This window comes from Hordeum vulgare, chromosome 7H (genome assembly GCF_904849725.1).
Source record: "Hordeum vulgare subsp. vulgare chromosome 7H, MorexV3_pseudomolecules_assembly, whole genome shotgun sequence".
Lineage (NCBI taxonomy): Eukaryota > Viridiplantae > Streptophyta > Magnoliopsida > Poales > Poaceae > Hordeum > Hordeum vulgare.
The window spans coordinates 522,099,857-522,126,244 of record NC_058524.1 but is presented as its reverse complement, the minus strand read 5'-3'; positions in this window follow the sequence as shown (position 1 = coordinate 522,126,244).

Here is a 26,388-nt window from a genome sequence, read left to right as displayed (position 1 = left end):
AAGATTATGCTTTGTGAGTAGTTACTTTTGTTCCTGAGGACATGGGATAAGTCATGCTAATAATAGTCATGTGAATTTGGTATTCGTTCGGTAATTTGATGTGTTGTATGTTGTTTTTCCTCTAGTGGTGTTATGTGAACGTCGACTACATAACACTTCACCATTATTTGGGCCTAGAGGATGGCATTGGGAAGTAGTAAGTAGATGATGGGTTGCTAGAGTGACAGAACCTTAAACCCTAGTTTATGCGTTGCTTCGTAAGGGGCTGATTTGGATCCACTAGTTTAATGCTATGGTTAGACTTTGTCTTAATTCTTCTTTCATAGTTGCGGATGCTTGCGAGAGGGGTTAATCATAAGTGGGATGCTTGTCCAAGTAAGGGCAGTACCCAAGCGCCGGTCCACCCACATATCCAACTATTAAAGTAACGAACGTGAATCATATGAACATGATGAAAACTAGCATGACAGAAATTCCCGTGTGTCCTCGGGAGTGTTTTTCCTGCTATAAGACTTTGTCGAGGCTTGTCCCTTGCTACAAAAGGGATTGGGCCACTTTGCTACGCCGTTGCTACTTTTGTTACTTGTTGCTTGCTACGATCATCTCAGCACACAATCACTTTTTACCAAAAATTTCAGTGCTTGCATAATTTACCTTGCTGAAAACCACTTGTGAGATCCTTCTGCTCCTCGTTGGGTTCGACACTCTTACTTATCGAAAGGACTACAATTGATCCCCTATACTTGTGGGTCATCAGACCTCGTGAGGGGCCAGGCCTCACAAGGAGGAACATCGTCAAGACCTGCAGGAGGCCTCCTCAGGACCCAACCTAAGGAGTGATGCCAGGAAAGGACAGGCGAGCAGTATATGGCAGAGCGGGGTAGTTTCCTCTTTGGTGCAAAGGAGGCAGGAGCGTACACGGGTTCCAAAGGCATCTTCCAAAGGTTTCCCTTCTGGTGCAACGAAGCCGTCGCCTCCCGGCAGTAGGGCAAACGTCATCCTCGGGCCCGTCTGTGATGGCACGGACAATTACTTTGCATGCAAAGACCACCTTTGGGCAAGGGAGCATGTTCCCCTTCAAAATTGGCCGCTTTGGGATCCCTTCCCGCCGAAGCTATGAGGGAAGAGGACCCGAGCCTCCACTATAAATAAAGAGGGTAGGATACTTGAGAGGGGCGTTCATTCCAACGGTAGAACAATACACATAGCCACTTGGCCTCCGGAGGCTTGAGAGCACTGTACTAGTTCATCCACCACCTCCACGAGAGGCAATCCACCAAAAGGAGGAGTAGGGTTTTATGCTTCGCAGCGGCCCGAACCTGGGTAAACTACTGTGTTCCTCGTCTCCCTCACCATCGCGTGAGTCCTTAGTCTTGCACAACGAGTAATGAGCTTGGTAAACCGAATCTATTGAGTGGCTTCCGCATGCGCCCCTGAGTTCAAATCTTAGAGGTTTTGCAGAGCCCGAAATCCGACATTTGGCCCGCCACGTAGGGGGCGCGTGTCAGAGCCTCCACACCAACAGCAGGAACTAGATCTCGACTCAGCAGCACCATGGCAAGTGCAACCACCAGCGACCGCTGGTCCACGGTGGTGGACGGCGGCCGAGGAAGCAGGGCCTTCCCTGTGGTCGCTTGTATTCTCGGCGGAGCGCAGGCGCCACCCTCCAGCCGCCACGTCAAGCATTTCCCGTAGCACGGGGGAGCGGCTTGCCTAAGGCCCGAGCCCCCGGAACGTCGTGTGTGGCCAGAGGTCAACATCACCTTCGGCCCCGACGACCACCCTAAAGCCAGGACGGCTGTCGTGGTGCTTCCCATGCTATGCATGCCGACCATCTCCGGTTTGGCTGTCTCCAAGACCCTCATCGCTTGCGGCGCACGCCTCAACGTCATCTCAATGGAGGCCTTCGACGCGGTGCGGTTACCCCGGGAGCAGCTCGCGTCCTCGAAGCTCTTTTCTGGGGTTGTGGCGGGATCTCTCGATCCCGTCGGATGGATCCGTCTCCCTGTCACGTTCGGCACCCGCTCCAACTTCCGCACCGAGCAGATCGACTTCGACATCGCCCACATCCACCTTCCGTACAATGCTATACTCGGCTACCCCTCCCTCACATAGTTCATGGCGGCGACGCACCCGGGCTACAACGTCGTCAAGATGCCAGGGAACGAAGGCGTGCTTACCGTCGTGGGAGACATCAAGGAGGCCTCACGGGTGCTCGGGCTATCCCATAAGGCCGCGGCCGCAGCGCGTGCTGACTCCAAGGGCGAGGCGTGTGCCGCGAGGGACCCATGATACATCCACGACATCGCGCCCATGAAGAAGAAGCAATTGTTTTCCTAGGACCGGGCTGAGACGAATCAAGTGCCGGTGGACGAAGGGAGCATGGCCCCCACCTTCACCATCGACGCGAATCTCCACCAAGACCAAGAGAAGGCATCGGTGGATTTCCTCAGGGCAAACAAGAGCGCTTTCGCCTGGAGCGCCTCCGACCTTGCGGGGGTTCCGAGGGACGTCATCGAGCACCACCTCATGGTGTGCCCGAACGTGCGTCCGGTGAAGCAGAAGGCAAGGAGGCAAGCCCTGGAGAAGCAGGCGTTCATCGCTCAAGAGAGCAGGGGTCATAAGGGAGGTGCGCTACCCAGAATGGTTGTCCTGAAGAAGTGTGGGAAGGAGCGCATGTGCATCGACTTCATGAACCTCAACAGGGCTTGCCCTCACGACCCGTTCCCGCTACCACGCATCGACCAGATCATGGACTCCACCGTGGAATGCGACCTCTTGTGCTTCTTGGATGCATTCTCGGGCTACCATCAGATCAAGATGGCGGTGGAGGACATCGAGAAGACAACCTTCCTTTCCCCGTGCGGGATATACTGCTATGAGTGTATGCCTTTCGGGCTGCGGAACACCGGGGCAACCTTCTAGCGGTTGATGCATATTGCCTTGGGGCCGCAGCTCAGGAGGAACGCGGAGGCCTACATCGACGACATCATGGTCAAGTCAAGGCAAGCAAAGACCCTGGTGGAGGATCTGGAGGAGACCTTCGCTAGCCTGCGGGAGGTGAACTTGAAGCTCAACCCCGAGAAGTGCTTCTTCAGAGTCCCATGAGGCAAGCTACTCGGTTTCCTGGTGTTGCACCGGGTGATCGAGGCTAACCCAGTAAAGATAAATGCCATAAACAAGATGAGCGCACCCACAACCCTCAAGGAAATGCAGAATCTGGCGGGGTGTGTCACCTCCCTGGTGTTAGAGCATATATCTCCATATGTGGTTTTGGTAATTGATGACAATTCCTATGGGCTAACGGTTGCCTTAAGTTATATTTACAGGATTTGTCCATAGGCACTTCTTGAAGTCCATCTGTTGTGTTCAAGGAGTTTATATGATGACCAAGATGGTATTCAAGGTATTATCCAAAGAATGGTCATAGAGACACTAGGTTGATCAAGATCTCATACAAAGAGTAAATCAAGATGATCAACACACAAAGCGTATAAGATGTACCGAGAGGGATCAAGTGATCCCATGGTATGGTAAGCATTGTCCATTACGTGTTTGTGTACTAACCCATGGTCTTTGTGAGAGTCCTATGTGGGGGTTAGGTGTGCTTCCATGGGCTTGCGTCAAAAGGAAGATCTCATACAACCCATGAAGGATGCTGTCAGGTGGTGATCGTCATCAAGATTGTGGGGTGCAAGTTCAAGTGGATCAGCACGAATATATCATTGAAACTATTGTTAATGATCATGTGTTGATAAGGACAAGCTCATGTTCTAACAAGGACAAGATCAAGATAAGCATTCCTAAGCACTACATGCTTGATTCTTGTGGATGTTCACATGGTGGACAAATGAAGATGAATACATAAGCTAGGCTTTCCACATTGTGTATGGGAGAGCTGCTTGAAGACTTCATCATGTCTTGCTTTCAACTTGAGCCAAGAAGGAACAACAACATCAAGCTCAAGTGAAAGGGCTAACTCAAAGGTATCAGTTCCTTTGACGTTAGTGGTGCGGAGTGATGATCAGCGAATAAAAGTATACACTCAAGTATGGATCATCGGTACCCCTTTTATAATTCTTGAGTCTTTAGGGATCCCGCACTATTAAGAGGGGATCACAGGTTTTGTGATGAACTTTCTCAAACTAGATATCCACTGTTCTGCTCTTACCACATCTCCATTGCTCTGCTGTTATCAGAAAACAGGACCAGTGCCTCGGACATCTGGCCTCCTTCGGACGTCCGAGGCCCGGACATCCGGCCTCCTCCGGACGTCCGAGGCCCGGACGTCCGACCAGCTTCGGAAATCCGGAACTATGCACCAGAGAAACTTGAGCCATATAACTCGGACTTCCGGCTCCCTCCGGGTGTCCGAGGGTCGGACGTCCGATCATCTTCGGAAATCCGGAGCTTTGCACCAGAGAAACTTGAGCCATATAACTCGGACTTTCGGCTTCCTCCGGACGTCCGAGGGCCGGACGTCCGACCAGCTTCGGGAATTCGGAGCTTTGCACTAGAGAAACTTGAGCCATATAACTCGGACTTCCGGCTCCCTCCGGACGTCCGAGGGCCGGACGTCCGTCCCCTTTCGGAAATCCAGAATCTTGCACCAGAGAAGTTTGAGTCGAATAACTCGGACTTCCAGCCTTCTCCGAACGTCCGGTCCCTGTTCAACTCCACAGTGGTTCCAGATATATTTACAGCCCTCGGACCTCCGACCCCTGTCGGACGTCCGACCCCTTGTGGACGCCTGGACATCCGTGAACTGCCGGATGTCCGACCCCTGTGTGACTTAAAGTGTCCCCAACGGCTGTTTTTCTCTCCCCACTATAAATACCCCCTCCCACTTCGTGAGAGGGCGCCCCAACACAGCCTTATCCTCATAAGAACTCATTTCTACCTCACACACATTTGCACACACCAAATCTTAGATCCCAAGAGCATTTGTGAGCCCCTTTGAGAGTTGTTCCAATCAAAAGATAGATCGTCTCCCTCTCCTTCTCTCAACCCAAGCTATTTGAGATTTGAGCAAGTTTTGAGCATTCCCCGTGATCTTGTTACTCTTGGAGGTTGGAGACTCCTAGGCGGTAGGAGTTCTTTGGAGAGGAATCAATCCGTGTGATTACCCCCCGGAAAAGTTTGTGAGGGTTTGGAAGCCACCTCAAAGGCTTACTACTAGTGGTTGAGAAACGCCTTTGTGGTGTTATCTCAAAGGGAGAATAGGGTGAGCCTTCGTGGTGTTGGTGTGCCTTCGTGGTAACATCCACCTCTCTAACGGTGACTAGCTTCCCTCCAAGGAAGTGAACATCGGGATACATCTTCGTCTCAGTGACCTTGGTTATCCTTAACACTAACTCCTTAATTGTGGTTTACTTGTGTTACTTGAGCATACATACATTGCATATTGGTTGTGCTCATTATATTGTGTTGGCCATTTCTTGTACAAGATTAATCATTCAAGCATACCCTCTATATCCACACGTTCACACTTGCAGCTTTTGATATATCGTGTGCTATAGTGTGATCTAGTTTCTTGTGTCGTTCACCTACTTGTCGTGTGATATAGCTCAAGTAAGTTTGTGTAACTTACTTGTGCTTGTTAGTAACTGTATTGTGTCCATCTTGGTAGATCGTGTTTTTGTTACACGTTGCAGTGCCTAGTGCATTTAGGATTTGTGCTTGACAAGTACCCTCTTAGTTTATTTCCACATTAGGTTAAGCCAAATCCGAAGAAGTTTTTAAATAGCCTATTCACCCCCCTCTAGGCGTCATCGAGGTCTTTTCAATTGGTATCAGGGCTAGGTCTCTCTTTAATTAGGTTTCACGACCTAGAGAGTATCGATGTCGACTATTGGATTAGTGCACAATGGCACCTTTGACTTTGATGGCACAAATTATACCCTATGGAGAATCCGCATGCTTCATCACTTTTGGGCCATGGGCCCAAATACTTTACGAATTATTCTTGTAGGGATTGCCGACAAAAAGGATGATGCATCTTCATCTACTAATGAAATGTATCTTGATTGTGAGGCTTTTCTTGCCATTCATCGAACCATAAGTCCTGAAGTGTTTAAGTCTATCTCGACTTGCAAGTCAGCTCATGAAGTTTGGACTAAACTTGAAGATATATATGGTGGGTCCAATCTTGATGAAGACGATATTATGATGAAGGAGTTGGTGCATGAGCTCTTCACTCTTTTCGATCATAAAGAGTCCACCACTACTTCCATATCCGATTGCTTGCACACCTCAGCATCTGCAATCTCACAAGGTAATGACATGGTGAGTGAAGAAATATATGTTGATGAAAATGTCATAGCCTCTATGGACATGAGCATATCTAGCACCACACATACTGTAAATTATTGTGCTGATAGGTCATGCATTTCACCTAAATATCCCTCGACAAATGTATGTGGTGATATGCCTGCTCTCCCGTGTCCTCTTGATCAAAATATCTTGTTTCTCCCTAGTTGTTCTATGACTAATCATTTAGGGGAAATCAAGAAATATGAAGTACTTTTGACTAATGAAGAATTTGATTCACCAAAAGAATCATCATCAACTCCTCCAGTTCACATGTGCCTCATGGCAAGAGGTAATAATGAGGTATCATCTTCCCTGTGCAATAACGATGATATTTGCGATGAGGATGATGATGATGACTTGACTGAAAATATCTATGTGATCAGTAAAATTCTTCATAAAGCTAAAAATAACGCTCTTTAGAGGTTCTAAGATGTTCTTGCTTACTTTGAAAATTGTAATGATTCACTTAATCATGAACAAGCTAAAAGTGAACAACTTGAACATGAACTTGAGAAGAGTCATCAAGCATATAGAGACTTAAGATCTTAAAAAGGAGAGATCGAAGTTACTCATGATAAACTTAAAAGGGATTTTGAGGTCCTTCTCCTTGAATGCAAGAATGTCAAGGGAGAGATCGTCAAAACCTCTAAGATCTATGAGGAGCTTCAATCTACTCATGAGAAGTCTCTAATCGCTACTTACTCCTCTCATATTGTTGATGATACTTGTACATCTAACCCTATCTCTTTTGAAGTATCAACATTGAAGGAGAATGTTGAGCTACGTGCTCAACTTGATTTACTAACTAGCCATTATGGGAAGTTGGAAGAAAACCATGTAATGCTCACAAGCTCTCATGCCGATCTTCTAACATCCCATAATGTGCAAAAGTTAGCTCATGAGGCTATCATCACCAAGGTAACATCAAGTGAGCCTCATGTGGACAATGGCACTACTTCTAGTCAAAGTACTATATTTCCATGTGCTAGTCCTCGTAATTCGTCTACTCATAATGTTGCTACCTCATGTGATGAATTACTTTCCTTGCCTTGTTGCTCTAACATTGAAGCTTACACTTCCTCTAGTACTTGCATTGATACTAACCGTGCAGAGGAAATCGAAGAGCTCAAGGCCCAAGTCACTTCTTTGAAGAAAGACTTGGAACAGTGTCATCAAGGGATGTCCACACTCAACAACGTCCTGTGTGAGCAAACATCTCTGAATGACAAAAATGATGTTGGAGTAAACTCAAACAAGAACAAGAGGGGCCTAGAACAAGTCAAGAATTCGGCCAAAATCATTTGCTTCAAGTGCAAAGTTAAAGGGCACCATGTTAGATCTTGCCTTCTGAAGACGAAGTCTCAAAGTCACAAGCAACAAGGGAAGCGGCCACAAACTCAATCACATATTCAGCTACAAGTTGAAGGAAGGCCTCTTCCCAATAAGACCCAAGCCAACACTCCCCGAGGTGAGAAATCAACTGGGAAGAAAGCAAAGGGTAGATGTTTCTACTTATGTCGTGAGAAGGGTCACGTCGCTTCATCTTGCACAAGAGGTAACTTATCCAACCCAATCACTATTGATGATATCTATTCCCTTGGTGTTGGAGCATATATCTCCATATGTGGTTTTGGTAATTGATGACAATCCCTATGGACTAATGGTTGCCTTAAGTTACATTTATAGGATTTATCCATAGGCACTTCTTGAAGTCCATCTGTTGGGTTCAAGGAGTTTATATGATGACCAAGATGGTATTCAAGGTATTATCCAAAGAGTGGTCATAGAGACACATGGTTGATCAATGATCAAGATCTCAGACAAAGAGTAAATCAAGATGATCAACACACAAAGCGTACAAGATGTACCGAGAGGGATCACATATATCTCCATATGTGGTTTTGGTACTTGATGACAATTCCTATGGACTAATGGTTGCCTTAAGTTACATTTATAGGATTTGTCCATAGGCACTTCTTGAAGTCCATCTGTTGGGTTCAAGGAGTTTATATGATGACCAAGATGGTATTCAAGGTATTATCCAAAGAATGGTCATAGAGACACATGGTTGATCAAGATCTCAGACAAAGAGTAAATCAAGATGATCAACACACAAAGCGTACAAGATGTACCGAGAGGGATCAAGTGATCCCATGGTAGGGTAAGCATTGTCCATTACGTATTTGTGTACTAACCCATGGTCTTCGTGAGAGTTCTTTGGGGGGGTTAGGTGTGTTTCCATGGGATTGCGTCAAAGGGAAAATCTCATACAACCCATGAGCAAATCAAGATGATCAACACACAAAGCGTACAAGATATACCGAGAGGGATCAAGTGATCCCATGGTATGGTAAGCATTGTCCATTACGTAGTTGTGTACTAACCCATGGTCTTCGTGAGAGTTCTATGTGGGGGTTAGGTGTGTTTCCATGGGCTTGCGTCAAAGGGAAGATCTCATACAACCCATGGAGTATGACGTAAAGTTGTGATCGTCATCAAGATTGCGATGTGCAAGTTCAAGTGGATCAGCACGAAGATAGCATGCTTGAAGCTTGCCGTCCATTGTGGTGGCAATGGACTTGTGAAGATATGGTGAAGAGTGGCTCACCCATAGTGAGTATGGGGGAGCAATCAACTAGTCTTCATCAAGCCAACACAATCAAGAAAGGTGGTCCATCTTGAGGAAGCCAAGATCATCATCATCTAGCTCAAGAGGACGAGGTGCAAGGTATAGGTTTGCCCTTGATAGGTTTTCTGGTTAGGATAGATTGTTGTTCTATCAAGGGGGGCTCTCAAGTGAGTAGCTTGATCGTATCGTTCGTTGAGAGCTCAAACCATTTGCATCCTTGCATCATACTTTTTGGTTCTTGTTTGGTGTTTCTCTTTGTGAGTTTTAGAGCTTATGGTCATCTTCGTGACAAGCTCGAGTTCATCGAAAACGGAGTCCATATGCATCTACTATGATGTTTTCGATGTTGGAGTTTTTGCCGGTTCTTCATTCATAGAGATCTCACATCTCTATATCTTTGGCATATTCATAACCGCTGTTTGGATAGCCCTTGTCGTCCTGAATCCAACAAGCTTGGGTTTGCTCGATTCGGAGCTCGTATGCGAAAGTTATGGCTGTTTCAGTGGCGAGAGGTAGTACCGCTGGACCTAGCGGTAGTACCGCTGGACTTAGCGGTAGTACCGCTAGAGTTGGCGGTAGTACCGCTGGCCCTAGCGGTAGTACCGCCCCTGGTCAGCAGTAGTACCGCTCCAGGAAGCTTAGTACCGCCTGCCTAGCGGTTGTTCGTGGACGAACCTTTTTGCGAAGACTTTCTTGGCGGTGGTAGTGCCTTTGCACTACCAGGGGCCCAGCCGTAGTACCGCTGGAGTGCCAGCGGTAGTACCGCTGCAGCCAGCGGTAGTACCGCTAGCTGGCGGTAGTACCGCTGGAGTGCCAGCGGTAGTACCGCTGCAGCTTGGGCAGAGAGTGGGGGTAACGGTCTGATTCCTTCCCCCACTATATAAAGAGGGTCTTCTTCCCCCTTGGCCTTATCTATCTGTTGAGCTCTTGTTCTACCTCCATTGTTGACATTCTTAGAGCTTGATTACTCTCTATCCCTCCAATGATTCTTGCTTGTTCTTGAGGGAAAAGAGAGAGGAGATCTAGATCCACATCTCCACCAATCACTTTCTCCTCTATGTGAGGGGAACCCCTTGGATCTTGATCTTGGAGTTCTTTGTGAGCTCCTTGTTCTTCCTCTCATATTTCTCCATAGCTTTTGTTGTTGTGGAGGGATTTGAGTGTGAGGGACTTGACCACCTCGTGTGTTCTTGCCATTGCATTAGTTGCATCGGTTTGAGTTCTCCACGGTGATACGTGGAAGTGAGAAGTTGAGAAGCTTACTACCTTGGGTACTTAGTGCCCGTGATATTGTTCTTCGTGGATGCTTTGGTGTCCTAGAAGCTTGGTGGTGTCTCGGAGCTCAATCATTGTGGTGTGAAGCTCCGGGAAGCGTCGGGGTCTCCAATTAGGTTGTGGAGATTGCCCCGAGCAATTTGTACGGGTACCGGTAACCGCCCCCAAGGGTTGCCACGTGTACGGGTTCGGTGACCGCCCCCAAGGGTTGCCATTTGTACGGGTTCGGTGACCGCCCTCAAGGGTCCCTTAGTGGAATCACGGCATCTTGCATTGTGCGAGGGCGTGAGGAGATTACGGTGGCCTTAGTGGCATCTTGGGGAGCATTGTGCCTCCACACCGCTCTAACGGAGATTAGCATCCGCAAGGGTGTGAACTTCGGGATACATCATCGTCTCCCCATGCCTCGGTTATCTCTTACCCGAACCCTTTACTTATGCACTTTACTTTGTGATAGACATATTGTTTATTGTAATATATCTTGCTATCACTTAGTTGTTTATCTTGCTTAGCATAAGTTGTTGGTGCACATAGGTGAGCCTAGTTGTTTGTAGGTTTCGTGCTTGACATATTAAACGTTAGTTTTATTCCGCATTTGTTCAAGCCTAAACCTTAACTATTTTAAAGCGCCTATTCACCCCCCCTCTAGGCGACATCCACGTCCTTTTCACTTGGGAAGGATAAGGTTGGCAATGTGTTTGCCAAGTTTGTTGGTACTCAAAATGGTGTCAAGAAAAGAACCATTTGGGTTGCCAAGCCTATTGTGATTAACCTCTTAGGACCCAACGTAGTTGGGGACCAACAAGCTCAAACTTGATCAATAGGTGACTATGGAGGACATTAGAGACTTGGATACATAATGAAGAATTAAGGGGTATTCATCATTCATATTATCTCAAGCCAAGTCAGTTGGATTATCGAGTTTCTATCTTATATCCAATGTGCCTCCTTACGGTAACTTGTACTTAAACTGTTTACATTGTTAGGTGCTTGCCCCTTTGCATGTTGTGGTTTTGTACCTTGCATACGTTTGTATATGTTGTGCTTCCAACTTGCTTATCTTTAGTAATCGAGTATGTGTATGTTGGTTTGCATATCATGTACATGTGGGTCTTGTATTGAGCCTTTTGCATCTTGTTTGTATTTTTGTTGGCTCTTGTGAGAGACTAATGGATTATCCCATTGTGGGGGAGTGATGTGCTTTGCACACCTCACAATCCTATAAATGTGTATACATGGGGAATACCACTTAGTTTTGATATTTCAAGATTATCTAGTTTCTATGTGGTATGTCTTACTCATGAGAAATTCAAATTCTATATGGTCCATTAATTATCTCTTGTTGGTTTCAATTTACCACTTGTTAATATTGTTGGTTTATCACATTATGGGGAGTAATATGCTATGTGCATATTACAAACCTAGAAAATGTGTACATTTGAGGTGTTGCCACTTAGTGTTGATATTGTAAATTATCTTGTTCCTAGGTGGCATGTTAGCTCTACAAGTGTCATTTGCTTGTGTTTTATGGGTAAAGATGATCTTGGATATATTTGCGATCTACCAATTAGTATCACTTCCAAAATACTTCTTGTCCTTGACAATTGGTATTCCCATCATGTGATAGGAATTGCTAATCGTCTTTACATTGGATTTTGTGTTTCGTTTGTCTTCCTTGCCTCTTATGGATCTATTTTAACACGTCTAGTGTTTTTATAGATATAGAGAACGTGATGATCCCATCGTGTGCATTTTGTATTTAAATGCAAATTCTATATAATGTACGTCCCTTGGGGGAGCTATCCTATTTTCTTTAGAACACTCTCTTTATTCACCCATCATAAAATCTTTTGATCCCCATCAAGTGTGTGTTGATGGGAGGCAAGTCTTGCACTTTATGATGCTTTGTGCCATCATGAAAATTTGTCGAGGGCTTGGTTTGTTGAAACCTATCTCTCTTTTGGAAATTAGATACCTCGTGTTTGTTTTCCTTCAATTGGTTTCTTGTTTCCTTTTATTTGGGATGTGTCAATGGATATCTGATTCCTTGAGGTATCTTTTAATTGATATCCTTCAAGTGATAGTTCTTTTTGTTTAGGATCTTATTATCACTTGATACCTTGTCTCTTGGTGACTTATCAACTTTGTGTTAAGTTGATTCTTGAGAGTCTTGAGCATGCATATCTACTATATACAACTTCTTTTGCTTGCTTTCCTTCTTTGACCCAATATATAGGGGAATCTCCACCTTGTCATAAATTGGCTAAAGTGTGCATGAAATTCAAATTCATATCCATATGCACATATGTATGTGGAGTTTGTCCTATGTATTGCCGGTTTTCTAACTCTTTGGTCCCAATGAGTTTGGGCACCATTTTGTTTGTTTTGCTGTTCCAGGAACAACTAGAGATGCATTGGATGCTCGGTTCACCTATAAGGAAGGTGTTGAGATCATGTGATTATTGGAGCCAAGTTAGGATGATCAAAGAACAACTATCTACTACATCAATCCAATGTTGTCTCGGTAACAAGTATCCACTTCATGCATTCTTTTCTTGCAAAGGCCATAACCTGTCTTTTCTTTTCAGGTTGCATCATGGCATGAATCTCTTGATTCGTTCTTGTAGTACTTGTTTGCTTTCTCAAAGCATCCGAACGATGATGTCTTACTACTAGTTGGGATGTCTTTGATGTTCGTATGTTGGAAGTTCATATTGTACAAAAAGAAAATATTAGGCCATGTGCTATGCTTCCAAGCAAAAGATCTCATTGATATATTTATGACTTCCTTTTGGATATCTAGTTTGTTCCTTCTTGTAACCATTTTGTGTGTACATCCTTCTTTGTGGATATATATCATCATGATTGTCTTCTACTTAGAATCTTTTACAGATGAGAGAAGTTACATCTCTAATTGATATCCTCTTTTCTTTCACGTCCATCGTTGCATTTCCTTTTCAGTTTTTGGTGGATTCGTGAAAGGATTTTTTTTGAGTGCGTATATTATTTTCCTACATCTTGATGCACTCTTTGGCCGTGAAGATTGTTTTTCCTCATGCTTGTCTTGATGACGGTTTTTCCATTTCAATTAGTATCCCTCCTCTTGACAAGGTTCTTACTTCCTATCTTCACAACGAGTTGTCACAAGCGTTGGTTCTTATTTTGTTTATTAGTAAGCTTGTGAACCCATTTTCTAGTATGTGTGTGTGGGAATGATATGTCTTGCACTTTGTATCTCATTTCATCAAGACTATGTTGATGAGTAATGCTCATCCTTATCTTAGTCTTCTCAAGTGCTTTGCCATGACTCACACACATTACTTTGGTTGAGCCTATTCTTAAGTTGCTTCTTTTACATGTTGCTCAACCATTTGTTTTGTGCAATTGATATGCTTATTGTCTCATCTATCTTCTTGCACTCGTTGTGTGTTTTTATTCATTTTGGGGGAGCAACGATTCTATTTTGTGCACCTGTATCAAATACAAAAATCTCGTATTAGTGCACAAATCATGGGGAGCTTCTCTAGTTTTTGATAAAACACTATGTTGCCTTTATCATAATATCTTTTATTCATGTGGTTCGAAGGACCATATGATTGTTTGTTCCATCTGGAATCTTTTGATTGCTTGCCTTTATTTTTGTATGTCTTTGTGGCATACGATCCTTTTATTTGCAATCTTTGGGTCCTCAATATAGTTTGTTTTCCTCCAACTACTTATCATTGTATTTGTGTATTTCTCTGCACTCATGTGCTGAGAAGTACACACTTTTTGGAGGACCGCCTACTATATTGGCTTTCTAAACTTTTCGTCCATTTTGGCACTCGATGCCAATGGGGGAGAAGTTTAGAGAGTTTACTTTGGATATGTTTAGAGGGTTTTGCTTTTATTGCGTAAGCATTTACATCTTGCAGGCATGCATTATTACCTTGTATGTGTGCGCTTGGTTATGCTTATTTCCTTATATAAACTCTCTTGAAGTGGTTGTATTCAATTACCAAAATGGGGGAGATTGTTAGAGCATATATCTCCATATGTGGTTTTGGTAATTGATAACAATTCCTATGGGCTAATGGTTGCCTTAAATTATATTTATAGGATTTGTCCATAGGCAATTCTTGAAGTCCATCTGTTGGGTTCAAGGAGTTTATATGATGACCAAGATGGTATTCAAGGTATTATCCAAAGAATGGTCATAGAGACACTAGGTTGATCAAGATCTCAGACAAAGAGTAAATCAAGATGATCAACACACAAAGCGTATAAGATGTACCGAGAGGGATCAAGTGATCCCATGGTATGGTAAGCATTGTCCATTACGTGTTTGTGTACTAACCCATGGTCTTTGTGAGAGTCCTATGTGGGGTTTAGGTGTGCTTCCATGGGCTTGCGTCAAAAGGAAGATCTCATACAACCCATGAAGGATGATGTCAAGTGGTGATCATCATCAAGACTGTGGTGTGCAAGTTCAAGTGGATTAGCACTAATATATCATTAAAACTCTTGTTAATGATCATGTGTTGATAAGGACAAGCTCATGTGCTAACAAGGACAAGATCAAGATAAGCATTCCTGAGCACTACATGCTTGATTCTTGTGGATGTTCACATGGTGGACAAATGAAGATGAATACATAAGCTAGGCTTTCCACATTGTGTATGGGAGAGCTGCTTGAAGACTTCATCATGTCTTGCTTTCAACTTGAGCCAAGAAGGAACAACAACATCAAGCTCAAGTGAAAGGGCTAACTCAAAGGTATGAGTTCCTTTGACATTAGTGGTGTAGAGTGATGATCAGCGAATAAAAGTATAGACTCAAGTATGGATCATCGGTACCCCTTTTATAATTCTTGAGTCTTTAGGGATCCCGCACTATTAAGAGGGGATCACAGGTTTTGTGATGAACTTGCTCAAACTAGATATCCACTGTTCTGCTCTTACCACATCTCCACTGCTCTGCTGTTATCAGAAAACAGGATGAGTGCCTCGGACATCCGGCCTCCTCCGGACGTCCGAGGCCCGGACGTCCGACCAGCTTCGGAAATCCGGAACTATGCACCAGAGAAACTTGAGCCATATAACTCGGACTTCTGGCTCCCTCCGGACGTCCGAGGGCCGAACGTCCGATCAGCTTCGGAAATCCGGAGCTTTGCACCAGAGAAACTTGAGCCATATAACTCGGACTTCAGGCTCCCTCCTGACGTCCGAGGGCCGGACGTCCGACCAGCTTCGGAAATCCGGATCTTTGCACCAGAGAAACTTGAGCCATATAACTCGGACTTCCGGCTCCCTCCGGACGTCCGAGGGCCGGACGTCCGTCCCCTTTCAGAAATCCGGAATCTTGCACCAGAGAAGTTTGAGTCGAATAACTCGGACTTCCGGCCTTCTCCGGACGTCCGGTCCCTGTTCAAGTCCATAGTGGTTCCAGATATATTTACAGCCCTCGGACGTCCGACCCTTGTCGGACGTCCGACCCCTTGTGGACGCCCGGACATCCGTGAACTGCCGGATGTCCGACCCCTGTGTGACTTAAAGTGTCCCCAACGGCTGTTTTTCTCTCCCCACTATAAATACCCCCTCCCACTTCGTGAGAGGGCGCCCCAACACAGCCTTATCCTCATAAGAACTCATTTCTACCTCACACACATTTGCACACACCAAATCTTAGATCCCAAGAGCATTTGTGAGCCCCTTTGAGAGTTGTTCCAATCAAAAGATAGATCGTCTCCCTCTCCTTCTCTCAACCCAAGCTATTTGAGATTTGAGCAAGTTTTGAGCATTCCCCGTGATCTTGTTACTCTTGGAGGTTGGAGACTCCTAGGCCGTAGGAGTTCTTCGGAGAGGAATCAATCCGTGTGATTACCCCCCGGAAAAGTTTGTGAGGGTTTGGAAGCCACCTCAAAGGCTTACCACTAGTGGTTGAGAAACGCCTTCGTGGTGTTATCTCAAAGGGAGAATAGGGTGAGCCTTCGTGGCGTTGGTGTGCCTTCGTGGTAACATCCACCTCTCTAACGGTGACTAGCTTGCCTCCAAGGAAGTGAACATCAGGATACATCTTCGTCTCAGTGACCTTGGTTATCCTTAACCCTAACTCCTTACTTGTGGTTTACTTGTGTTACTTGAGCATACATACATTGCATATTGGTTGTGCTCATTATATTGTGTTGGCCATTTCTTGTACAAGATTAATCATTCAAGCATACCCTCTATATCCACACGTTCACACTTGCAGCTTTTGATATATCGTGTGCTATAGTGTGATCTAGTATCTTGTGTCGTTCACCTACTTGTCGTGTGATTTAGCTCAAGTAAGTTTGTGTAACTTACTTGTGCTTGTTAGTAACTGTATTGTGTCCATCTTGGTAGATCGTGTTGTTGTTACACGTTGCAGTGCCTAGTGCATTTAGGATTTGTGCTTGACAAGTACCCTCTTAGTTTATTTCCGCATTAGGTTAAGCCAAATCCGAAGAAGTTTTTAAATAGCCTATTCACCCCCCTCTAGGCGTCATCGAGGTCTTTTCACCTGGGTCGTTTCATCTCCAAGCTTGGCGAGCGGGCTCTGCCCTTCTTCAAAATCATGAAGAGGAAGGGGCGCTTCGAGTGGACCCCGGAGGCCGACGCTACCTTCGATGAGCTCAAGCGTTACCTCACGAGCCCGCCGGTCATGGTGGCGCATCGCCCTCGGGAGCCCCTGCTACTGTACCTCGCCGCCACCCCACACTCCGCCAGCTTCTCGTTGGTGGCAGTAAGGGAGGAGAAAGCCGGCAAGGGCGCTGCTTTGGGAAGCCCCGGCGGACCCTCGCCCGATGCTCCCGAGGGCTTGCACGACTCACAAGCTCCAACTCCCCCGCGAGCGGAGGGACCTGAGGCCCAGACTTGCGAATCATGCCATGAAGAGCCTTGTCCTCCCAAGTCCCCGGCTTTTCCTTCCAATGACGAAATGTCCCTCGCTCCTGAAGCCACCAAGGAGCACGACGTCCTGGGTGGACGTGTCCTCATCAAGCACCCAGTGTACTTCGTCAGCATGGTACTGCGGGACACGCACTCGCGCTATCCCATGTAGTAGAAACTCCTTCTGGCGCTCCTCTTTGCCTCACGAAACCGCGTCACCACTTCCAAGGACACCCGATCAAGGTCGTCTCCGCTTACCCCTTGGAGAAGATCCTGCACAACCCAAAGGCAGCAGGAAGACTTGCTGAGTGAAACATCGAGCTTCAGGCCTTCAACATCGAATTCAGCATGACCAGGGTCATCAAGGGGGCTGCCCTGGCCGACTTTGTGGCGAATGGACGGACGTACCGGACCGGTGGCTGCAAGGGAACCACTCCCTTGCCCCCGGAGCAGAGGTGCCCGAGGGATGGACAATGCACTTCGACGGGGCCTTCGCGCGAATGGGGGCGGGGGCTGGTGTCCTGCTCACTTCCCCGATGGGATACAAGCTTCGATACGCCATGCAGCTCTGCTTCCAATGGGGGGGGGGAAGGTCTCCAACAACATAGCGGAGTACGTGGGCCTTATCGCCGGCCTCACGGAAGCGGCGACCTTGGGGGTCCAGTGCCTCACTGTGATGGGTGACTCTCAGCTCCTCGTCAACATCTCCAACAAAGAGTACACACCCAAGGACGAGCATATGGAGGCGTATCTGCAGGAGGTACGTAAGATCGAGAAACGTTTTCAAGGCCTGGAGCTGTAGCACGTCCCGCGACGCGAAAACAAGGAGGCGGACGACATCGCTAAAAGAGCTTCGCGTCGCGAGGCTCAAGAGCCAGGCGTTTTTGAGGAGCGACTCTTCAAGCCCTCCGCGACATTGTCATTTGAGGACCCGACACCACACGGAAAGGAGCTCCCCCCAGCACCGCCCTTGGGGGCTCCGGACTGCGGCCAGGCCTCGGGGGCTCGACTGCTCCTGGCCCTGGAGGCTCAAGACGATGATTGGATGCAGGAAATTGGATCATATCTTCTTCGCGGCACATTGCCGGAGAAGGAAGAGGATGCGGAACGCGTAGTACGACAAGCCTCAACTTACTGCATGCGAGACGACGCCTTATACCGCAGGCGCCCGAACGACGTTGTGTTGCGGTGCATTTCTAGGGAGCAGGGGCGCGAGCTACTGGCCGACATTCACGGAGGGGACTGCGGACATCACTCCTTGTCACGCAAGCTCGCGGGTAAGTTATTCAGGTCAGGTTTTTACTGGCCCTCAGCTCTGGACGACGCCACCGAGCTGGTCAGGTCCTGCGAGGTCTGCTAGTTCCATGCCAAGCAGATCCACCAGCCCGCGCAGGGCCTCCACACCATCCCGCTCACCTGGCCTTTTGCGGCCTGGGGACTGGACATATTGGGGCCTTTCTCGCGGGACGCGGGGGGTTTCCGCTACCTCTAGGTCTCCATCGACAAATTCACCAAGTGGGCGGAGGTGGAGCTCGTGCGCACCATCCCGACCGGGTCTACTGTCAAGTTCATCAAGGGCCTCGTGAGCCGCTTCGGCGTCCCCAACCGCATCATCACTGATAACGGTTCACAGTTCACCAGTCAGCTCTTCAAGATTTACTGTGCTAACCTCGGTACACAGATATGCTACGCACCGATGGCCCATCCACGGTGTAATGGCCACGCGGAGTGCGCCAACGCAGAGGTCCCACGGGGTCTCAAAGTGAGGAGTTTCAAGAAGAATCTCAAAGCTTGAGGCCGAGGGTGGGTCGATGAGCTCCCATCGGTACCGTCGTCCATCCACACCACTGCAACCAAACCCATCGGCAAAACCCCATTCTTCCTCATCTACGGAGCAGAGGCGGTTCTTCCCCACGAAATCAAGCACCGCTCGCCGCGGGTCTTGGCGTTCGATGAGGAGCGTTAGGAGGCTGCGCGGGGGATGAACCTCGTACCTGGAGAGGAGTGATATGTCTCCAACGTATCTATAATTTTTGATGGTTTCATGCTATTATCTTGTCAAACTTTGGATGTTTAACTTAGTGCCAAGTGATCGTTCCTGTTTTTCCGTGTTTTTGACCCTTTTAAGAGGAGGATTTTAAACGAAGTCCAAATGGAACGAAACTTCCAAAAAGATTTTTTCCGAAACAGAAGACGGTCGGGGGACTTGAGAACCAAGGCAGGGGGCCACCAGGGAGCCCACAATCCCCCTAGCCCCGGCCAGGGGGCCCACGCCTCCCAGGCTTGTGGGTTCCCTAGGCCACCTCTGCCCTAGGTCTTTCACCGATATATACCCAAAAATTCCAGAAAAAATCAAGAGATCATAGAAAGTACTTCCCCGCCGCTGCAAGCTTCTGTCTTCGCAAGATCCCATCTGGGGCACGTTCTGGTGCCCTGCCGGAGGGGGATTCGGATACGGAGGGCTTCTTCATCAACACCATGACCTCTCCGATGATGCGTGAGTAGTTCACCATAGACCTACGGGTCCATAGCTAGTCACTAGATGGCTTCTTCTCTCTCTTGGATCTTCAATACAAAGTTCTCCATGATCTTCAAGGAGATCTATCCGATGTAATCTTATTTTGCGGTGTGTTTGTCGAGATCCGATGAATTGTGGATTTATGATCAGATTATCTATGAATCTTATTTGAGTTTCTTCTGATCTCTTATATGCATGATTTCATATCCTTGTAATTCTCTTCGAGTTGTGGGTTTTGTTTGGCCAACTTGATCTATGATTCTTGCAATGGGAGAAGTGCTTGGTTTTGGGTTCATACTATGCGGTGACCTCACCCAGTGACAGAAGGGGTAGCAAGGCACGCATCATGTTGTTGCCATCAAGGGTAAAAAGATGGGGTTTTCATCATTGGTTTGAGTTTATCCCTCTACATCATGTCCTATTGCTTAAGGCGTTACTCTGTTCGTCATGAACTTAATACACTAGATGCATGATGGATAGCGGTCGATGTGTGGAGTAATAGTAGTAGATGCAGAAAGTATCGGTCTACTTGTCTCGGACGTGATGCCTATATGTATGATCATTGCCTTAGATATCGTCATGACTTTGCGCGGTTCTATCAATTGCTCGACAGTAATTTGTTCATCCACCGTAATATTTTCTATTTTGAGAGAAGCCTCTAGTGAACAGTATGGCTCCCGGGTCTACTTTATACCATATTTTCAGCCTTACTCTTTTACTTCGTTGCCCTTTCCGCCTTCAGATCTCACTTTGCAATCAATCTTGAAGGGATTGACAACCCCTTTATAGCGTTGGGTGCAAGCTCTTTTGTGTTTGCGCAGGTACTCTGGACTTGACGAGATTCTCCTACTGGATTGATACCTTGGTTCTAAAACTGAGGGAAATACTTACCGCTCCTGTGTTGCGTCACCCTTTCCTCTTCTAGGGAAAAACCAACGCAAACAAGTCTCCGTCAAGGTGTCAATTTCTGGCGTTGTTGTTTGAGAAGTAGCAGAAGGATTTCTGGCGCCGTTGCCGGGGAGGATCAAGTCAAGAACTCATCCAAGTAAGTGTCGCAAACTCGTCTCTTGCATTTACTTTTTTGCCTCTCGTTTTCCTCTCCCCCCACTTCTGAAAAAAAAATTACAAAAATATTTGCCTTTTTCGTTTGCCTTTCCTTTGCTTGTGTGCTATGTGCCTTCAATATGCTTGCATCTTCGCTTGCTGAAAATCTAGTGATATGGATCCTCATCCACTTGCTAATCTCGTTAAGAGATCCAATTATGTTTATCCAATTACTAGTGAGTTGAGTGCACTTGACTATCTTTATGTAGTTTTGCTTGAGATGCGTGAATCTGAAAATCGTGATGAAGAAATTTATGAAGTGATTCACGGGGGCTCCTTGAATGAAAAGCATGGTTGCAATGGTTTCACTATAAATCCTATTAGTGTCAATCATGCTAAAAATATTCAAAACCCTAAGCTTGGGGATGCTAGTTTTGCTTTGTCCACTACTTGGTGCAATGATCGTGATTGGGGTGATAGTTTTTCTTATGATCTTGAAAATTTGTTTAACCCTCATGATGATTATGATGTTTGCAATAATATTGAAAGCGGGTTTGGAGAAGTCATGACTTCAGTTGATGATAATCCCACTATTTTTGAAGAGCGTCAACTTTGCATGCATGTGGATCATGAAAAGAATATCCTTTGTGATAGCTATATTGTTGAATTTGATTATGATCCCACATGTAATTGCTATGAGAGAGGAAAATATTGTGGTAGAAACTTTGGTGTTACCAAATCACCTCTCATTATGTTGAGATTGATATTGTCTCTTTCTTCTTCCTTGCATTTGGTAACTATTGGTTGTCTTGCCAAAAAAATTCCTATAAAATGCCTATGCATAGGAAGTATGTTAGACTTAGACGTGATTTTCACATGCTTTATGATGCTCTCCTTGTGCTTCAATTCTTGTCTTTTGTGTGAGCATCATTGAATTATCAATGCCTAGCTAAGGGTGTTAAACAATAGCGCTTGTTGGGAGGCAACCCAATGAATTTATCTTTGCTTTTTGCTTTTTGTTTTGTTTCTTCCACACCATCATAATTCTGTTACAATAGTGTCTTTTGTGTTTCTTTTTGTGTTTGAGCCAAGCAAAACCTTTATGACTAGTCTAGGTGATGGTTGTTTGATCCTGCTGGAAAAAGACAGAAACTTTTCGATCACGAGATTATTTTTCATTTTTATTCAGAAAGATATTTTGAGTTTATTCTTTTTTATGCTGGTTGATATGCCTTTTTCCCCGACAGTCGTAGTTTTTCAGAATTTTTGAGGTACCAGAGTATACGAAGTATACAGATTGCTACAGACTGGTCTGTTTTTTGACAGATTTTGTTTTTGTTGAGTTGGTTGCTTGTTTTGATGAAACTATGGATAGTATCTGGGGGTACTAGCCATGGAAAAGCGAGAATACAGTAATAGAACACCAATATAAATAGAAATCAAGATTGATACAGAACCTAAAGAGGTGGTAGTTTGTTTTCTTGTGCTAATGATATCACGAGTTTCTGTTTAAGTTTTGTGTTGTGAAGTTTTAAAGTTTTGGGTGATGTTCTCATGGACAAAGAGATAAGGAGTGGAAAGAGCTCAAGCTTGGGTATGCCCAAGGCATCCCAAGCCAAATTCAAGGACACCAAAAAGCCTAAGCTTGGGGATGCCCCGGGAAGGCATCCCCACTTTCGTCTTCAATCCATCGGTAACATTACTTGGAGCTATATTTTTATTCACCACATGATATGTGTTTTGCTTGGAGCGTCTTGTATCATAGGAGTCTTTTATTTTTGTTGTGTCACAATCATCCTTGCTTCACACCTTTTGATAGAGACATGCACTCATCGTGATTTTGCTAAAATGCTCATCGTGCTTCACTTATATCTTTTGAGCTAGATAATTTTGTTCTATGTGCTTCACTTAGATCTTTTGGAGCACGGCGGTGCGTGACTTGGTAGTTGGCTTGTGCTATGAAAGTAGTCCCCAAAGGTGATAGGTACCCAAAGAGGATACAAAAACCTCCATCTTCATGTGCATTGAGTAGAAAGAGAAGTTTTGATTCCTCTCAATTAGTTTTGAGACGTGGATTTGGTAATATTAAGAGTTACGTTAGTAGGGTGTTGTGAATCTAGAAATACTTGCGTTGAAGTTAGTGATTCCCGTAGCATGCACGTATGCTGAACCTCTATGTTAGGAAGTCGTAGCATAATTGATCTATTTACTATCATCCTTTGTGTTGCGGTCGGGATCGCGCGATGGTTAACATCTACCAACCCTTCCCCTAGGAGTATGCGTTTAGCACTTTGTTTTGATTACTAATAAAAACTTTCGCAACAAGTATGTGAGTTCTTCATGACTAATGTGTGTCCATGGTATAGATGCACTTCCATCTTCCACCATTGCTAGCCTCTCTAGTGCCGCGCAATTTTCGCCGATACACAAACCCACCATATGCCTTCGTCAAAACAGCCACCATACCTACCCACTATGGCATTTTCATAGCCATTCCAAGATATATTGCCATGCAACTCCCACCGTTCCGTCTCATGACTTGTGCCGTCACTCTCATATTGCCATTGCATGATCATAAGATAGCTAGCGAGATGTTTCAACGTCATACACCAACTAGATCGTTGCACATCCCGGTACACTGCCGGAGGCATTTCCTATAGAGTCATCATCGTTCTGCGCTTTGAGCTGTGAGTAAATAAAGTGTGATGATCATCATTATTAGAGCATTGTCCCATGTGAGGAAATAAAAAAAGAGTCCAAAGATCCCAAATAAAAAAAGAGAAAAAAAGAGGCCCAAGAGCCCAAATAAAAAAAAGAGAGAAGGGACAATGCTACTATCTTTTTCCACACTTGTGCTTCATAATAGAACCATGTTCTTCATGATTGAGAGCCACTCGTTTTGTCACCACCATATACTAGTGGGAATCTTTATTATATAACTTGGTTGTATATTCCAATGATGGGCTTCCTCAAAATTGCCCTAGGTCTTCGTGAGCATGCAAGTTGGATGCACACCCACCAGTTCTCCTTTTGAGCTTTCACATACTACAGCTCTAGTGCATCCATTGTATGACAATCCCTACTCATTCACATTGATATCTATTAATGGGCATCTCCATAGCCCTTTGATACGCCGAGTCAATGTGACCGTCTCCTCCCTTTTTGTCTCACAACCACCACCACACTCTATTCCACCTATAGTGCTATATCCATGGCTCACGCTCATGTATTGCGTGATAGTTATAAAAAGTTTGAGAAAGTAAGAGTGCGAAAACAATTACTTGGCCAATACCGGGGTTGTGCATGATTTAAATTAGTTGTGTGAGGATGATGGAGCATAGCCAGACTATATGATTTTGTACGGATAACCTCCTTTGGCCTTGTTATTTCGAAAGTTCATGATTACCTTGCTAGTTTGCTTGAAGTATTATTGTTTTCATGTCAATAGCAAACTATTGTTTTGAATCTTACGGATCTGAACATTCATGTCACACAAAATAAGTTACGAAGGACAACTATGCTAGGTACTATTCCACATCAAAAACTCAGTCTTTATCACTTCCCTTCTCGAGGACGAGCAGGAGTTAAGCTTGGGGATGCTTGATACGTCTCCAACGTACCTATAATTTTTGATGGTTTCATGCTATTATCTTGTTAAACTTTGGATGTTTTGTATGCCTTTTATATCTTTTTTGGGACTAACTTATTAACTCAGTGCCAAGTGCCAGTTCCTGTTTTTTCCGTGTTTTTGACCCTTTTCAGAGGAGGATTTTAAACGGAGTCCAAACGGAATGAAACTTCCAAAAAGATTTTTTCTGAAACAGAAGACGATCGGGGGACTTGATAACCAAGGCAGGGGGCCACCAGGGACCCCACAAGCCCCCTAGCCGCAACCAGGGGGGCCCGCGCCTCCCATACTTGTGGGTTCCCTGGGCCACCTCTGCCCTAGGTCTTTCTCCTATATATTCCCAAAACTTCCAGAAAAAAATCAGGAGATCATCGAAAGTACTTTTCCACCACCGGAAGCTTCTGTCTCCACAAGATCCCATCTGGGGCACGTTCTGGTGCCCTGCCGGAGGGGGGATTCGGATACGGAGGGCTTCTTCATCAACACTATGACCTCTCCGATGATGCGTGAGTAGTTCACCATAGACCTACGGGTCCATAGCTAGTAACTAGATGGCTTCTTCTCTCTCTTGGATCTTCAATACAAAGTTCTCCATGATCTTCATGGAGATCTATTCGATGTAATCTTCTTTTGCGGTGTGTTTGTCGAGATCCGATGAATTGTGGATTTATGATCAGATTATCTATGAATCTTATTTGAGTTTCTTCTGATCTCTTATATGCATGATTTCATACCCTTGTAATTCTCTTCGAGTTGTGGGTGTTGTTTGGCCAACTTGATCTATGTTTCTTGCAATGGGAGAAGTGCTTTGTTTTGGGTTCATACTGTGCACTGACCTCACCCAATGACAAAAGGGGTAGCGAGGCACGCATCGTGTTGTTGCCATCAAGGGTAAAAAGATGGGGTTTTCATCATTGGTTTGAGTTTATCCCTCTACATCATGTCATCTTGCTTAAGGCGTTACTCTGTTCGTCATGAACTCAATACACTAGATGCATGCTGGATAGCGGTCGATGTGTGGAGTAATAGTAGTAGATGCAGAAAGTATCGGTCTACTTGTCTCGGATGTGATTCCTATATGTATGATCATTGCCTTAGATATCGTCATGACTTCGCGCGGTTCTATTGATTGCTCGACAATAACTTGTTCACCCACCGTAATATTTGCTATTTTGAGAGAAGCCTCTAGTGAACACTATGGCCCCTGGGTCTACTTCACACCATATTTTCAGCCTTACTCTTTTACTTCCTTGCACTTTTCGCCTTCAAATCTCACTTTGCAATCAATCTTGAAGGGATTGACAACCCCTTTATAGCGTTGGGTGCAAGCTCTTTTGTGTTTGCGTAGGTACTCTGGACTTGACGAGATTCTCCTACTGGATTGATACCTTGGTTCTCAAACTGAGGGAAATACTTACTCCTCCTGTGTTGCATCACCCTTTCCTCTTCAAGGGAAAAACCAACGCAAGCAAGTCTCCGTCAACATGTCAATTTCTGGTGCTGTTGTTTGAGAAGTAGCAAGGAGGTGCGCCGTCGTTCCTCTCTCCGAGCCACGAGGTACTGCTACTGCAACAAAAGACCTTCCAACGGCGCCAGAAACGTGCTGATGGCACCAGGAATCCTTCTGCTATGGCTACGCCTTAAGGGACTTCCTAGGCAAATATGCAAAGGATTTCCCCCGTGGCCTTGGAGGCTTGCGTTGGTGTTCCCTCGAAGCGGAAAGGGTGATGGAGCGCAGCGGTGGTAAGTATTTCCCTTAGTTTGAGAACCAAGGTATCGATCTAGTGAAGGAGTATCTCAAGTGCCTGCACAAACACAAAAAGATTGCTCCCAACGCTATGAAGGGGTTGTCAATCCCTTATAGATTGTTCGCCAAGTGAGAACTGAAAGCAACAAAATAACAAAGCAAAGTAAAAGAAAAAGTGGAAACGATAGGTGTGAATAGACCTGGGAGCCGTAGTGTTTACTAGTGGCTTCTCTCATGAAAGCAAGTAGATGGTGGGTGAACAAATTACTGTCGAGCAATTGATTGAACCGCGCAAAGTCGTGACGTCATCTATGGCAATGATTATATCTATAGGCATCACGTCCA